The sequence below is a fragment of the Pinus tabuliformis genome, chromosome 3_2 (assembly GCF_031772625.1).
Source record: "Pinus tabuliformis cultivar Carrire ecotype Pingquan chromosome 3_2, CPIR1, whole genome shotgun sequence".
Classification (NCBI taxonomy): Eukaryota; Viridiplantae; Streptophyta; class Pinopsida; order Pinales; family Pinaceae; genus Pinus; species Pinus tabuliformis.
The window spans coordinates 838,493,798-838,510,639 of NC_142302.1; the positions used below are offsets into that span (position 1 = coordinate 838,493,798).

The following is a 16,842-nucleotide window of genomic DNA, read 5'->3' on the forward strand; positions in this document are numbered from 1 at the left end:
TCCACAACGTGATTGTGGAAAACTTTGTTGTGCTCATTCAGGAAAGCCACAAGATCTAAAAGGAAGTCTAAAATTAGCTTGGCAGCCAACCCATGGTTCCAAACTGATATTAACTTTTTGCCCATTGCCCACCTTCCAAGTGAGGCCACCTCCAATAATATTAAATGAAGCTATAACAACATTCCAGATAATTGAAGAGTTTGGCACCATTTTATTCGGTTTTCTGATCCATTCATCTAGTGAGAGGGGGAAATGTATTTCATGAAAACTACCGATGTCCACAGGCTCTCTGTGGAGAGAAGTCTCCAACTGACTTTTGATGAAAGGGTTTTTGAAAAGATAGAAAGATGTTTAAGGCCCCATACACCCCATGATTTGGGCAAAGCATGAAGTATCCCTGAGAGGCACACATGTTATATTTTGCTAAGTTTAAATTCCCTAAGAGATGCACGGCCATTTCTGTTTCTGATACACCTCCCATGAAATTAAGTGGAACTAGCAAAGTGATCTCTATAGGATTGTAGACTCAAGCATTGAAAAACAGATCATGAGATCACATTTCCTCAGCAGCTCGTAATCTGAATGACAAATGAAAAAGAAATAGATATTTCCCTTTACAACAAGCCACTATTCCATTCTGTCTCCTCTTCAAACTTTATCTCGCAGTAATCTGATTTGGAAGGCCAAGTCAAAGATGGACATATGCAAGCATTCTGAGCAAGACAGGTACAAATACATTAAACTCAATAGATTGGCAGTTGCCTGGAAAGTACAGAGAACATTTTTTTCGATTCTGCATGGACAGGCAGTGATTTCAACGATATTTAACCATACAATAACTTCTATTTTAAATTCGATAGAACCAAATTGCAATAAATGAGAGCTCGATATGTATTTATGTAAAATAGAGAAACCAAACAGCTAATCAGGATAAAAGCTTGGGGTTTTGTTGTATGCTGTTTGAGTTGACTATGTATTACATGCCCAAGAAATGATGAATGGAAAGCAACAATTTAAAATAGGGCCCATTGAGACAATGTTTGGTCAATCATGCACTCTCTTTGGCTGCTTTCCTTCGTCTTTTAACTGCTCATCCTCGATGTAGATGCACGAAACCTATGAATTTTCTTTCTCCATGTAGGCCAGCCTATGATTAATTTTAAATATATTCCTCTTGTATGGGCTTAATCTCAAACAGCAAGAACAAATGACAACGGAATTGGCCAAATAGATATACCAAGCTAGAACAAACCTTTTTAATTCCCCCAAAAATCATAAAATTGGACAAATTACTTATCACCGCTTCTATCCTGAATCTACAGACAGGTACTGAAAGCTCCTCAGTGAATCCTCAGGCGTGCCCTTCATTGATGCATTTCGAATATCAAATATCTTTGACACAGCAATGACAACATCATAACCAAACTCAGTAACCCTTTCATAGGAATCATTGTCTCCAGCAACACATAATGAAGCGTGGTCAATCACCTCACCTGGCCAATAACACGCACAACAAATTCGCTCCAATGCGCATAGTCGTTTGGCCCTCCACAACCCTCAATTTCTTATAACGATTCAACCTCAATTTTCTACAAAGGTTCGACCTTCAAAAACCCATGAATTTTCACAATGATTCGGCCTCTAAAACCCATGAATTTGTACAACGATTCAGACTCCAAAGTCCCATGAATTTGCCCAGTGATTCAGCGTCCAAAAACCTAATAATTTGGACAGTGATTCAGCCTCCAAAGACCTACGTATTTGTACAGCGATTGGGCCTCCAAAGACCCACGTATTCGTACAGTGATTCAGCCTCCAAAAACCCACGAATTTGCAAATAGATTCAGCCCCTTAAAACTCACGAATTTGTACAGCGATTCGGCCTCCAAAAGCCCATGAATTTGCACAGTAGCTTGGCCTCCAAAAACCCGTGAACTTCCACAGCTATTCGGCCTCCAAAAACCCACGAATTTTGCCACTGCGAGTATCATGAATTCGGCTCCAGTGAATGGCAAACTTGGCCTCAACAATTAATGGATGCGGCCCTCACAAATTTGGCCCTTCTGAACCCTCGAACTTGGCTTGTGCAAATACAACAAATTTGGCCCAGATAGATAATGAACTCAGCCTCTGGAAATACACAATAATTTGGGAGCTAGTGTTTCAATCCTGTTGAAATTTCACATTCCGGGAACAGAAGATAAATCTTCCACTGCTAATCAATCACCTCTGGCTGGTAGGAAAGTGGCTCTGACAGCACTGTAATATCCCTTTTTCAATATTCAATACTATTTCTGACAAATTCCTTCAATATTTTTTCTCGAAAACATTCTGCAAATTAAATTGAAAATAAAACAAGGAATTTGCTGGAAATATCCCTTTTTAAAATTATGAAAGGTCAGACCATTTGACTATCATATGTTTGATATTGATGGGTATTCCAGAAGGCATTATGTCTTCCTTGTTGGGTGGCAGAGTGCCCCCATTTATCTTTCTGGGGCAGATGGCGTGAAGCCCATGTAAGTAGTGTGTTTCTCCCCATCATTGTGTATTTACTATTTGTATATAATTTTTGTAGACAAGATGAATATTTCCTTATTTTCCATTATCTTTGGGTTTATTCTGGAATCTGCTATATTCTCTGTTTTTGTGCAATATGGATCATTTATTTTCTTTACAGTGAATTTGCTTGGAAATTTTTTGCTATTGCTTGTAATGTTGGCCCGAAAACTTATTTCAGGTAAATAGCCATCTATTAGAGAGTTGTCACTGATACCTTGTTCAACACAATTTTTATGTGCAAATGTCATGTGACATGCCTCATGTTCATTCTTTTCCTCTACTTTCTTGTATAGAATGTAATGATAGAGAATCCCAGATACCCATCTTACAGTTCCAAGTGACAGATCACAGTGATTCCTTTGAGGTAAATTAGACAGAATTCAAAATAATTCATCATTAATTTTTCAGATATTAATAATAAAAACAAATATAGTATTTTGTTTTCCATAACGTTTTCTCAAAAAGTTGAAGACTTTTTTCATGCATGAAGATGCAAATGCAGAATTTTCAAATACTGAATATTGCAATTTGTAACTTAAGAGAATGATCTTTTGTTGCCATTTAGTCTGGTCACAATGCTGAGAGCTCAGTGACACTGCTGAAGAGTTCCCTTTCAAGAAATTCAGAGAAGTATGAAGATGGAAAGCTGGATGTAAATGTCAGAACAATTAATGTTTCTACAAATGTATCTTCAACTGGATCAGGGAATGGAACTCCTTCTTCCAGTAGTACAAACGTTTTGGTTTTTCCAGTACTTGAAAGAAAACATCAGAATTTAATGTGGGTAAATCCATCTTTGATAAAATTCTTAATCCAAACGTTACATAGCGCCCAGATTTTTCTCCTTATAGAATTGTCCTTGGAGATGTAAGGGAAAAGGTTTGTTACTCCATTGATTATGTTTCTTGTTTGCAAAGAATATGTTCATTTTGTCAAATATCTTGGGGCATCTAAGTTTGGATGTGTTTTATGTTTGTTTAGATCAGCTAATGTTTTTAATTGAATTTATCGTAGTTAGGATTAACGTTAAAATTTGAATCGTACCTTGTTCTCCTTTCAAATGTTTCATATCTAATGTGCGTCTGTTTATACACTTGTGCTTATAGCTTATCACTACACGTAGGCGGATTGAAGAGATCTTGGAGGGCATTCCCTGTGATTATGACCCTAATCAGTATTATGAAAATTCAGCACAACTTTTAGAACCTCTGATGCTTTGCTATGAATAAATGGTATTTCTAAAGTTCTCTGTTTGGAGTGAGCATCTGCTTTTCCTGCCGGGGTGAAATGTGCATCATTAATTTAGTTCGTTTTCTGCAGCAATCATGTGGGTCGGATATCCTAGCTGATGGATGCCTAGCTGACCTTATTCGGCAGGTTTCAACATTCGGAATGATATTGATGAAACTTGATCTGCGCCAGGTATTTATCATAAGTATGGTTCAAATGTTCAACTTTATAATTTGAACAATCGACTGTCAGATTTATCAAATTTTGGTGGATCAGGAATCTGGCAAACATTAAGAAACTTTAGATGTCATTACAGAGTATTTAGACATGGGTACCTATAGTGAATGGGATGAAGAAAAGAAGCTGGAATTTCTTGTAATTGTGCTCAAAGGCAAGCGGCCCTTTGTTCCCCCAACTATTGAGGTAATTTACTCCATGCTAGCATATAAATAGTTTGACATGTATGTTTATTATTATTATAGTATGTGCAAAATGTGTTGGTTGTATGATACTTTATAATTGCATTCTGTTTTATGTTAACCCAATTGAAAATTAAATGCTTATAGATGGTTGGGGTTCAACAGTTTGCACAACTTCAGTTGGAATCATTGCAATGGAAAAAATGTGGGGAAGGTGGAAGACATATTTTGACCATGAAAATTGTGACATCACAAGAGAAAGAAAGGATTGAGAGGAACCACTAACAAACCCTAAAACCTACAATAAGAAAGGAGAAAACAACACTTGATAAAGAGTGAGCAAGTGCACTAGTTGTGAACCATAGATGCACTAGAGTAAAATACCATAGGAGTGCTATATAGAGATAATTGATCACAAATGTCACACCAAGATAGCGAGAGGGTGCAATAGTATATGGTGCCTGCAGGATACACTTTTAGAGAGAAAAACAGCCCACACTGATTATTTACAAATGACACTTAAGTGTGTATTTATAAACATCTCAAGAAATAGTATGCCCTCCCCATGGGGGCTTATGGACCCACATTAGATTGACTAGGTCAGCCTTAACATATGTTGCAGTAAAATTGGGACCCCCCTGTTAATTTTCCACTCTTCTATGCTAGTACAAGATATCAAAAAAAGATTTACAGTATAATCCTTGTAGTATATGCATAGATTACAAATTACAATGCACTTCATTTAGGACCTGAGATTGGAGAAAACCGTTGAGTTGTATTGTCATCTTGGAATTCCCTTTTAGCGGGAGTGTTTTAAGTCAGGGAGGAAGAAGTTGCAGAGGCTGAAGAAGCTGTTTTGGAGTGAGCTAGAGGAGAATGTTTTTGAATTTCTGCTAGTCACACAACCTAGAGGCCTTCGAGTTGAGAGCAGAGAGCCTAAAATTTGTCATGAACATGGTGGATAAGATGTAGGTGTTGAATGGGAATGTCTAACAGTGTCCCGATGTGGGACTCCAAGCTTGAAATCCAAATTTGAAGAAGGCAATGGGAGGACTTGAGGTCTTTGAAGTCACTAGCCTAATGTTGTTGGGATGACTTAGACTATCTTAGCTTGGCGAGCCATGAGACCTGAGGTGGCAGAGAGGAGGCCTTCAAAAAATGTAGGGAGATCAATGATAAGGGAGAAGCTTTTATTTCATGGAGGGGGCAAGAGCCAAAATAGAGGATGTCGTAGGGAAACAACAAGATGCTAACTTTTGAAGGGTGCCATAATTGTCTTCCCCATTAGGTTAGAAGCTCTCATTCTAAAATGACAGCACATCTAAACTAGGGGGTCCTCATTCTAAAATGATGGCACATTCAAACTATGGGATCCTCCATTATTGAGAAAATCCAACGAGAGCCAAGGGAATGCATGAGAAAGGTACTGGGGGAGACTATGATGGGACAAGGTAATCACACTTTATAGGAGATAACAGAAGCACATGGAGCAAGGGTTATGAAGGGTATCCATGTGTGAGCCACGGGAAGAGGCAAAGAATGAGGAGAGAGCCATGAAGGGTTCGAGAGAGTGGAGCGACATCCATTGACAATTAAATCACCTTCTTTTGCTTGTAGAGCCAAATTGGCTTGGAAATCAACTTGATTATTGTTTATCTAAAGGACATGAAAAAATGAGAATCGAGGAAATGACGGAAGAGCTGCATGAATTCGCTGGAAGACTGAATTCAAATTGGCCTTTGAGGGAGAAGAGTGCACCTGGACGTGTTGAATTGTGTTGTTGGAGTCTCCAACAATGGTGAGCTTTTGGATGGTGTGGGCTGCCTAGTCTTTAGGGCACGTAGAGAGTCAAGTTTTTTCCTTTCACTCCCCTCCTTTTTAGTAATTTTGTGGAATTATTTTGGGCAGTGCCAAACATGGTCCATTAGACTAGACTCATAGATAATCCTAAAAATTAACTATAACACTTAATAATTCGCAGAAAACCATAGTGTCAAATTGCACCCAATAACCAAAATAAAAATGAAAAGGAGACAAAGGATCCAGTTCCATTTTGAAAAAGCAAAACACCTAGTATGAAGTTAGGTTCTACTATAATTTATAAAACTTATGAGGCAAAACTCATCAAATTTCAAAGAACAATAATCTTGTAATTAAATTTAAAAATGAAGAAACCTCTTCATATTTTGGTTGCGAATACGATGGCCTGAAACCTTGGCTCTCATCCATCATTACTGAAGAGTCCGGCTCTGATTTTTGGTACACCCCCTTGACTCTCTTAGATAGTTTAATTGCCAATACCTTGGTCAAGATTGAAATGGTTCAGTCTATTATTAATATTCAGGTTGTCATTTGTTATGTTGTCCTCCAGGTCTATGATTTTTCCATCTGTGAATTTTGCATCATTATCCTTTATGAGCTTCAGTAGAATTTTCCATTTAAACTCAATGTTCTTAAAAACCTTAGCTTCATTATGCCAATCCTCTTTGCTCAACTCCATTCATTGTCAATCCCCTACATTATCTTGTTGTTTTCTCCACCTCTTATAACCTTAGGCCACTTCACATGATACATTCTCTTCCTGGCAGCTCTATCATGGATGTGATGCCACCATGGCTTGGTGAGCTAACAAGTTTGAAGGAATTGTATATTTAACATGACTACTGGTGCCAGTACTCCCATACATCCACATGTGTCATACATTCCCTTATTTTCTTTCAACATGGAGTGGTATGAATTCTCACTTAAATTTGCTTCAGTCCCAAATGATCTCAGTAGTTACAAATCTGGTTCCTCATTTTATTGTACCATGTTGTTACATAGGAAAACCTTATTAAAATAATCTTTGCACAAGACACCTAATTTCCTTTGAGAGATCTTGCATACTCCAATCTCTGATACCCCATTTATCTAAAACCCAACTACTCGAGGGTAAAGTCTCTTTCAATATTGAGTGTATCATTTCCTTATTCAGTACTTATGTTAGTCCCTGAATTGGAGCCTCAAATTCAGTGTTTGTTTGATATACCAATGGAGAAAGCAAAAATGATACTATCATTGTGATGCATTAATACCTCATTATTCCCAGATCTTCCCGCTTGGACCCTAACTGCCCCATCAAGATTTAGTATGAACCAACTCTCAGGAGGTACCTCTCTAGGTAAGGGGTTTAGTTTGTCGGAAAATTGTATCAAGTTGTGGATGCATGTCTATATGTGCTCTTGTTTTGACTATTTTTAATTTTTTTTTCTTTCTTGACAAACTTTGTTGTTTTTTTGTGTACTTTGTTTTTAGTTTATTTCTACTATGTCTGATTTTCACACATGGATTATTACTTATCTTTTTGTATGCCTATTCTAACATTTGGTGAGAAATCTTTTCTTGTCCCTTTGAAGAGGCAAAGTTATGATCTACATATGCTAAGTCTCTAAACTTATGGAATTGATAATCTATGTAATTGAAGAGGAAAATAAAAATTGTAGAAAGTGAATAAAAATTGTAGCCATTATGTGTGTACTTATATATCATTGTTTAATAGTTCCATGCATTATGCAAAATCTACAAATAGATGGCTTCTCTTCACACAAGCACTCTTGTGATTTTGCCTTCTTAAGTAGCCCATAATGAACAAATTTGTAAAATAATGCTACATTGCGTGACAGGTTTCATTTGCAGTTTAACTCTTAGTTGCATTATGAGTAGACATTGTTGGGCCCCTAGCCAAGTTTTCTAGTCATTGTGTTTGACAGTATCTTCTCAAAATGTATAAAAATTGTTTAGAGACTACATCAGAATCTAGAGCATATTAGATTTTTTGCCTATAGAATATTCATAATTATGCTTCTATTTGTATCAAATAGAGTGTTATGTTATTCATTCATTTCAGATATTCGGCAGATAGCTGAAGCATAGTAAAATTTATTAACATTGAAAGGTTTTTGGAGAAAATTTCATTTGGATATATTTTTGTGCATCAATAGTTTGCATGAAAATTTATTGATGAAATTGTGGTTATGAAGCACTGAATTTTCAAGATATGTATATCCCTTGTAATTCTAGCACATATTTCAATATATAGTTGTTGCATGAGTTTGATAGCTTTTCAACTATAGTAACTTGGACTGGATTGTGTCCTACATGAGTTACACTACTTTTTGCTTACTATTTCTTCTCTTAAATAAATGAATATCCTTATATATAAGTTTGGTGATTACAGGCTCCGCTCTAGTCTGTTGTTGAGAAAATATATATTATTTTCATTTTGGCGTGGTTGATGATTGTTTGTAGTCGCGACTACTGGAAGATGAGACCATTTTGTGGATCTGTCTCAGCGTTTAGTGGAAATTAGACAAGGAGTGTTTGGATTGGATTGAAGGAGATTAACATGAATTAAGGAGTTACGAGCAAAGATGATATGAAATCAAATAAATTTTATTTTTATATTGTAAGTATTTCTTCCAGCAATGATTCTAAAAATTTTGGAACGACTTGGAATCCATCTTTAAAATGCTAACATTTGCATTCTTACCCATTGGAAAGGTATTTGTGATGTGTTTCCTTTAGTTCATCATGGCTACAAAGTATGTCAACATTTTAACTCCCAGCAATTGCAAGCTTGTCAATGGGTAATCTTCCTCTTTATCATTTTCTACTCATTGCATGTTGTAGCATGTTCATTTTTAGTAGGGGAAACAAAAAAATTGTATCACAATTACACATAATTAGATTGGTGCCTAGCAGAGGGTTCTACCAAGACCTTTATTCCATATTATCACTGGTTTACCTATCAAAGACCACTGCCTAAAAGATTCTAACCATTTGAACACAAACCATTAGTTCCTTGAGGGTGTATATGGATTGGCAAAGTCTAGTTAGACACATGAGCTATGTCACGAGGTCAAAACCCAATGGAGTAGGGTGGGTGCATCCCCATAAGGTGGCTCTGGCTCGCTGGAAAGGGCCATGATAAAAAAAAGTTGTATTTATTTTTTACTATCCACACCAAGATCTGATCCTTAGGTGCCTTTGCTTCAAGAATTCCTAGATGAAATGTATATATTCCTTTCAAATGGCCCTTTCTTAAATTACCATCACCTTGACCAATGTGTTAGCACCAAATTTCTATTCAAAGCTTCATCTTCTTTAATTTCTTGGGGTATCGTTGGTGGACATTTTGAACTACAAGCCTCTCTGTGTCTAGCAAGAGTCTTAAAAACTTCTGAAAGTGGTTTCCTCTATGCACTATGTTTCAAACTAGATCAATGACTGCACTATACATATTTTAGATGTCTTTTGTTGTTCTTTTCAAAATAGGCTAGTAAAATAGAGGTAGGCAACAATATTTTTCCTCCACCCAAAACAATGATAACTGTGCTTCCTATGCAATTTATTTTGGTTGGTGGAAGAAAGTAGGCCTCTTGCCTTAAATAAGAGAGCCCCGATTTAACATGACTAGAGGTGTCAATATTCCCATACATCCACATGTGTCACACATTCTCTTATTTTCTTCCAACATGGAGTGGTATGAATTCTCACTTAAATTTTCTTTAGTCTGAAATGATCTCCTTAGTTACACTATCTAGTTCCTCATCTTATTGAACCATCTTCTTACATAGGAAAACCTTATTACACGAATCTTTGCAATAAAACACCTAATTCTCTTGACAAAACAAAACAAAACAAAACAAACCAAAATTAGTACTTGAAAGGTAGAACTTAAGAATGACAAGCTATCTGATCCGGATCTAGAGACACAACAGACTGTGGAAAAAGAATGATGGTATTGATGAGTCTTCCCGAGAAATAAGCTCTAATTGTTAGACCACTGCCCAAATTTCAGTTATCTGTAATGGCAATAGTGACTCTAGCTTTATTTGTATGAATAATGACTTTGGACATTGTCCTATTTGTTTTCTATGAATGATTTTGATTTTCAAACTCCAACTATTTTGTTGTTAATTAATTAAAGCTTTGATGACAAACTTATAGTTTTCAAAGCTCTTTTCTAAATCTATTTTCTTGAGCAAATTTGTCTTTTTACTTTAGGTACTGTAGATTGCTACTGTGTGACATGTGATATGATATAATTTTCTTGATAAATAGACAAAAGTGTTCTACAACATAGTCCTTTTTATATCGAAAGAAACAGTATTTCCAAAATACAAAATTTATTAATTAAGAATATCTTTTAGACTTCTTTGCTAAGTTATGATTATATTTCAGTAGGGGATTTTGTGTACGCTGATATTGTGTTGTCTCTTCATTTTCTGTTAGGTAACAATGGTTAATAAGGAATGTGTTCTTGAGCATCAGGAACGCATCTTATTCTACTATCGATAGGAAACTCCATGGTTTTTAGGCATGGCAACAAAAATGCAGATGTCAGTGGCATATCCAAAGTCTGTGTTGGATTAATTTAATACTAGTGATGATTTTGATTCCTTGTCAGATAAATAATGTCACGAGTCAAATTCAAATAAATAGAAGCAACTCAAGAATGAAGGTGAAGCTATTGCTTTATGTCAAAGTCAATTTCTTTTATTTGTTAGTTGTAGTCATGGTTTGAGTGCAAACTTGTGAAATTCCAATTTACATGTTGGTTTATGTAAAGGGGATATATATATATATATATATATATATAATTTTTTTATCATATGTCATTCATGGTTTCCGGAGATCCGTGTTACATTTGCACAGAAGTTTATATATCATTCAGATATCTAAACACCAAACAACAACGACAGTGAGATTTTTCTTTCACTCAACCTATAACATATTGCATCTGTCTTCACCAATGTTCTTCCTCTATATGCTATCCACTTATGCCATTTCCTTTGCAATATTTGGTGCATTTGTTAGTTATAGGTCATTTATAGATTATATATGTCTTCATAGCTTCACTTCTAATTGAGTATTCAATTGAACATATTGATTCTCTTATACATAACTATTTTTCCTTCCATCCACTTTCCATAACTTCCATCACTATTAGGTCAGGACTTGCAACTTTGACGTTGTTTTGCTTGTTTATTAAAATATTGCTGAGCTTTTAATTTATTGAAAGTTGTAGAATTTACAATCTATGAAATTTCAAGGACTAATTTTTAAAAGTCTAATTATTTAAAGGGTGCTAGCTCAATGGAAGAGCACCTGCTTTACAAGCAGGAGGTTGGTGGTTTGATTCCATCGTGCCCTAACATCCATATGGAATGGCGATGATCAATTTTTGGTGACGGAGGCTCTTTGACCATCACCAATGAGCTTTGGTGACATTTTTTGACCCACCAAAATATGAAATGGTGATGGTCAACGAACACCACCATATATACGCATCAATAGTGACGACCCTTCAAGGTCCGTAACCATAAATCACTTTTGTTGATATGAAATGGTGACGGTCGTTGTCCGTCATTATAGAATGTCCGATGGAAGTTTATGCGGAATCGCTGGCCACCAAGAGGCATAAGCAATTGGATCATTAGTCAGCCGGTTTGGATCTGGTAATTCTAGAGTTGCTATAAAGGGCAACTGTTGGTTTAGGTTAGGCGAAGCATATCCGGGATAAGATGGTATCGCCTGAGCAATGGGTCTTTGCAGGCCAGCATAATGCTGACAACTTTGACAAGGTTGATGGGCATAACCATTATAGCATGGTTGCCCATTACTTACAAAGACTTGTTGCTCAGGTCCTTGATATGATTGCTGGAATGGCGGTTGTTGAGATTGAACCAGCTCTGGTTGTTGGACCATTTGCTGTTGACCAATACTGGATGATTGACCAAGATGAGGAGTCACAGTACTTGTTTGAGCCTGAGTTGCTCCAGATAAGGAGGCACTACCCTGAGATTGTGATTGAGCCGCTGAGACAAGAGGTTGTTGTATTACAACAGGTAGCGCTTGTACTTGCGACGCATTCGCCATAGCAGGTGTGGTGGTAATATTCGACGCAGGGTGTACTGGTTGCATTGAATATACAACTCCTGGTTGTTGGGGCAGTATTGGTACCCAACCACTGGATGTAATTCCAGTTTGACCTGAACCTTGTTGTAAACTCCCATATGGTTGTTCTCCGGGAGGGAACAATGAAAGAGCATACTGCCCTCCATATGGTGGAAATCCAGTACTTAAAGGGTAAATTGACCTTTGAAGACACATTGGATCAATTTGTTGAGTTTCAACATAAGAAGTACCAGATGATAATCCGGATGAAGAAATAGGAACTAACCATATTGTCGCCCCCGATTGGACTTCGACTTGTTGTTGACAATTTGCCGGGACAGATGGTATACCAGCGAACATCGTTGGAGTAGCAGCAGGAGGTTCTGCTGCTGCTGTGTCAGACGACACAGTCCTAGACGTCGACGGTTGTTCAGACATATCTAGTCTATCCAAAAGATTTCTTAGCGATTCTACAAGAACTTACGATGCCAAAAGACTAACTTCGAAGATCAACGCAGGAATAGGAGGTGATTATGTTCCGTTTAAAATGAATTTTATTATGACGACGCTTTTAGACACAACTTGCTTCTTCACTTTTTAAGAGTCGAGAAAAAGCTAAAGATGACTCTAGTATCCTTCGATGTATTAACGAGCCCGAAGTGACAAATGCTCAGATGGACTTTTTCAGTTATAGAGTTTGAAAAAGGCCAAAAGAAACTACTCTGGAGTTCTAGGCAGAGGGTGTGCCAAACCTTTCGCGAAACCACAGAATACGTTTTACGGTACGAGTGGTCGATCTTCGTGAATGCTGTGTTCACTGCATCACGATCAGTAGGGCGGCCGACACGGCTTCCTATGGATAAAGGCTTTGTTCCTATAGGGGTCTCCCAATATACGCGACGGTACGCGGGAGCACAAGTCCGTATTAGTGCTATCGTCCCTCAGGAGGAATCACCCACCTTCGTAGAGATCGACAGTCACTATGTTTAACGATGCCGGTTCACGTCTCTACCTAGACCTCTACTGTGTTTCGTTATGTTTCAAAGCGTTGTTAGATAAATTCAGTTCTTTTTAGGTTGATCTTGCTTAGCAGTTTGCCTTTATGGATCACCACGTGATGTATGATACAACTCCTAAATGCAGTCTAAGAATGATAAGCAAGCTTTTTTTTTCAATTCTTTCAACTTATGAAAACCTTAACTACTGAAGGAAAAGAAAGACATCATCTTTTCAAACAGATCATAGAGCACACACTGATGCACTTTTCCTAAATCGACATGCAAACTGTCAAAATGCACATGCACAATGCAAGTATTTATTTTCTTCTTCCTTAATGTTGATGTATTACAAAAAGAAAGTTGTTGTATGATTTCGAATTCAATTTCAAGCGAAAGCAACAAGTGTTTGTCCAATTATCAAAAGAACACCTTAAGATTCACTCGTTTCAACACAAGAAATACTGAAATTCGAACCATATAACGAAAGCAAATGCTCAAGCAGCTATGAACAACAATAAACTAGCTCTCAGAATCACAACGACACTTTCTCATAGGTCTAGATCCAAGAGGTCATAGCAAGACTAGTTCACTTCCGCTATGGGAAACTGTGAATGATAGCAAGAAATACAATAAGAACAATCACGGTTTCTTCATACAACTGAGGGGGAATGAAGGCAAAGAGAAGTGGTTTCAGCTGAGTATACAGGTTGACAACAGGCTGCAAAAACAATACTGAAAACTGGGCAACAGACAGTGGGGAATCCCAGTTGCACAAGGCAAAACTGGATCAGCGCAGGTGTTGCACTGTCAATCTGCAATGCAGCGCAGGTAGCCCCTTTGGGACCTGCGTTGCAGTGCAGGTAGCCTTTGTTGCAGCTGCACTGATGAGACAAATCTCGTCTCTCTCAGATTCCGGGTCACGGTTTGCTCAAAAATCAACGGTTTTTGGCCAAATCAGAGGCTATCAGTCAAGTATACACTAGAGGATGATTAAAGGAAGATGAACACTATCACAAAGAGCTAAAAAGAGTCCTTGTGGATCAGCTCTTCAGATCATAAACATGCCCAGCACTGGGCTAGAGTAGCTGCCCTCTACTTTGCATTCGAAGGACTCGAATGCAGTTCGATTCAGTACTCTCTTTGTTCAAGAAATGAATAGCAAGAAACACAAGCTACCAACAAGACACGATCCCTAGCGGAGTCGCCAGTCTGTTGTGGGGAAAAGTATCCAACACGGAATGACCCTATCCCACTCTAAGGGTGATAGTTCCTTAGCAACAGCTGAAGCAAAGCTATCTAAAGTTACTTCTTTATGACATGCAAGAGACGAAAGGAAGAGATCCACTTACCGATGTCTTGCGCAAATGGTCGGTCCAATCTCCTCTATTTGCCGCTTGCTCCCAGCTCCAAGTCTTCTCACGGGCCCAGCTACACGAGATCCTGCGAACAAGACAAGAAAAGGAAACTACAAGAAGCACGCATTCATAATTGATTAAAGGATTAGCATAAATCAAATACGCAAGTAACACAATACACCATTGAAACACATGCGAATAGAAGAACCTCAAATGCTTTATTAATATAAGGAAGTAAGGTTTAGGCGGTGATACAACCGTGAGAGGTCCAATCCAGCATCACCTTCCCGACGGAAAGAAATCTCCTCTTCACCTCCCTCAAGCAATCACCCAATACTCACAACGGTAAACCAACAGCAATTCTTTGCACTAAATTCCGGCCTCCAGATCCCATGGGATGAGATCCTTATATAGAGTTTTGGAGTGAAGATAAGTCAGCTTGATGTGTGACTTGTTGTCCTCTTCAACTCCAGTTGTTCTTCAGTCCTTCACTCGGAGTTTCTGCCTTCCACTTGGAGTTTTAGAAGCTCTTAACTCATCATTAGGCGAATCTTATGATCAAGTGCCTTTTTGGAAGCTTCCTGGGCACTGGCACATTGGGAAAAAGATTCCTCCACATGTCAAAGTACGCCCAGCGCAGGTAGCTTGTGTTGTACCTGCTATGCAGTGCAGGTAGCCCTTGTTGCACTTGCTATGCAACGCAGGTAGCCTTTGGAGCAGCTGCTTTGATCCAAAATTGACCTGTTTCTGAGTGTTTTTCAGTGGAGAACTGATCTGAAGTGCTATGGTTTGCTGACCTTGTTCCTCTAGGGTTAGGAACAACATGTTTAGGGACTTTGGATCCCTTAGATTATTGACATTTCATGCTCTATGCTGTAAGGCACAAAAATGTCTATAACAAAGGCAGCCAGAAAGGTATAGTCCATCTGCTTTCTATTCAAATTTTGTTTTATCTATTATTGATGATGATCCTAGAACTGTGAAGGAAGTAGTATATTTAGAGGATGGAAAACTTTGGAAAGAGGCCATGGTTGATGAAATGACATCTTTGCAAAAAAATGAGGCTTGGGACCTGGTGGAGTTGTTGGCTGGAAGGAAACCCATTCGCAGCAAATGGGTGTTCAGGATGAAGACAAATGCAGAAGGAAATGTGGAGAAATACAAAGCTCGGTTGGTAGAAAAAAGTTATTCCCAGGTGCTGGGAATTGATTTTGGTGATATTTTTTCTCCTATTGCCAAGGTAGCTTCTATTATATTACTTTTATCTGTTGCTGCTACCTTTCATTTTGAGGTAGAATAGATGGATGTGAAGACAACATTTCTTCACTGGGATCTAGAAGAGGAGATCTACATGAAGAAACCTGAAGGCTTTGTGGTGAAAGGTAAGAAAGAACTGGTATGCAAGTTAAAGAAGTCTTTGTATGGGTTAAAACTGTGACCAAGGATGTGGTATTAGAAATTTGATACATTTATAAGGGGACTTGGATTCACCAGAAGCAAGGTAGATCACTATGTGTATTTTAAATTAATTGGTGACCGTGTTATATATTTGGTCTTGTATGTGGACGATATGTTGCTGGTTGGAAATGACAAAGAAATTATCCAAGATTTGAAGATCCAATTGTCCTCCAAATTTGACATGAAAGATCTTGGTGCTGCAAACTATATTTTGGGCATGGAAATTAAAAGAGATGGGGCAAAGAGGAAGCTCTGGTTAAACCAGAGGACGTATGTCGAGACAATACTACAGAGGTTTAATATGTGTGATAGTAAACCGGTGAAGGTTCCTATTTCGGTAGGTGTAAATTTATCTGCTAAACAATGTCCCAAGACACAAGAAGAGGAAGATGATATGTCCCGTCTTCCATATGCATGTGTAGTCGGTAGCCTGATGTATGCAATGGTCTCTACAAGACCATACATTGCACATGCAGTGGGAGTATTGAGTAAGTTTATGTCAAAACCAAGGAAGGAGCATTGGACATCAGTGAAGCGAGTTTTCAGGTATTTGGGTGGCACTAGTGATTATGGTTTGTGCTACTAAGGAAGACCAGCATTGGACAGATTTTTGGATATCCATGGATTTGTTGATGCGGACTGGGCTGGAGATCTGGATCAAAGAAGATCTACAAGTGGGTATGTGTTTAACCTATTTGGAGGTGCAGTCAGTTGGATGAGTAAGAAACAATCTGTAGTGGCACTATCAACTATAGAGGCAAAATACATGGCAGCCACTCATGCAAGCAAGGAAGTAGTTTGGTTGCAGAGATTATGTTCAAGTATGGGGTTAGTACAGGGAGCTATAAGGATAGACTGTGACAGCCAAAGTGAAATTTTATT

The 16,842-nt window shown here is 38.0% G+C and overlaps 1 long non-coding RNA gene across 1 annotated transcript; it reads left to right on the forward strand.

Annotated features, from left to right (window-relative positions):
• The first annotated feature begins 3,576 nt into the window (after positions 1 to 3,576).
• On the forward strand, positions 3,577 to 10,620 carry LOC149183272 (uncharacterized). Its single transcript, XR_016257679.1, has 4 exons — positions 3,577 to 3,794; positions 3,883 to 3,984; positions 4,069 to 4,215; positions 10,485 to 10,620. It is a non-coding gene; the product is annotated as an uncharacterized LOC149183272 (long non-coding RNA).
• Positions 10,621 to 16,842: the final 6,222 nt, after the last annotated feature.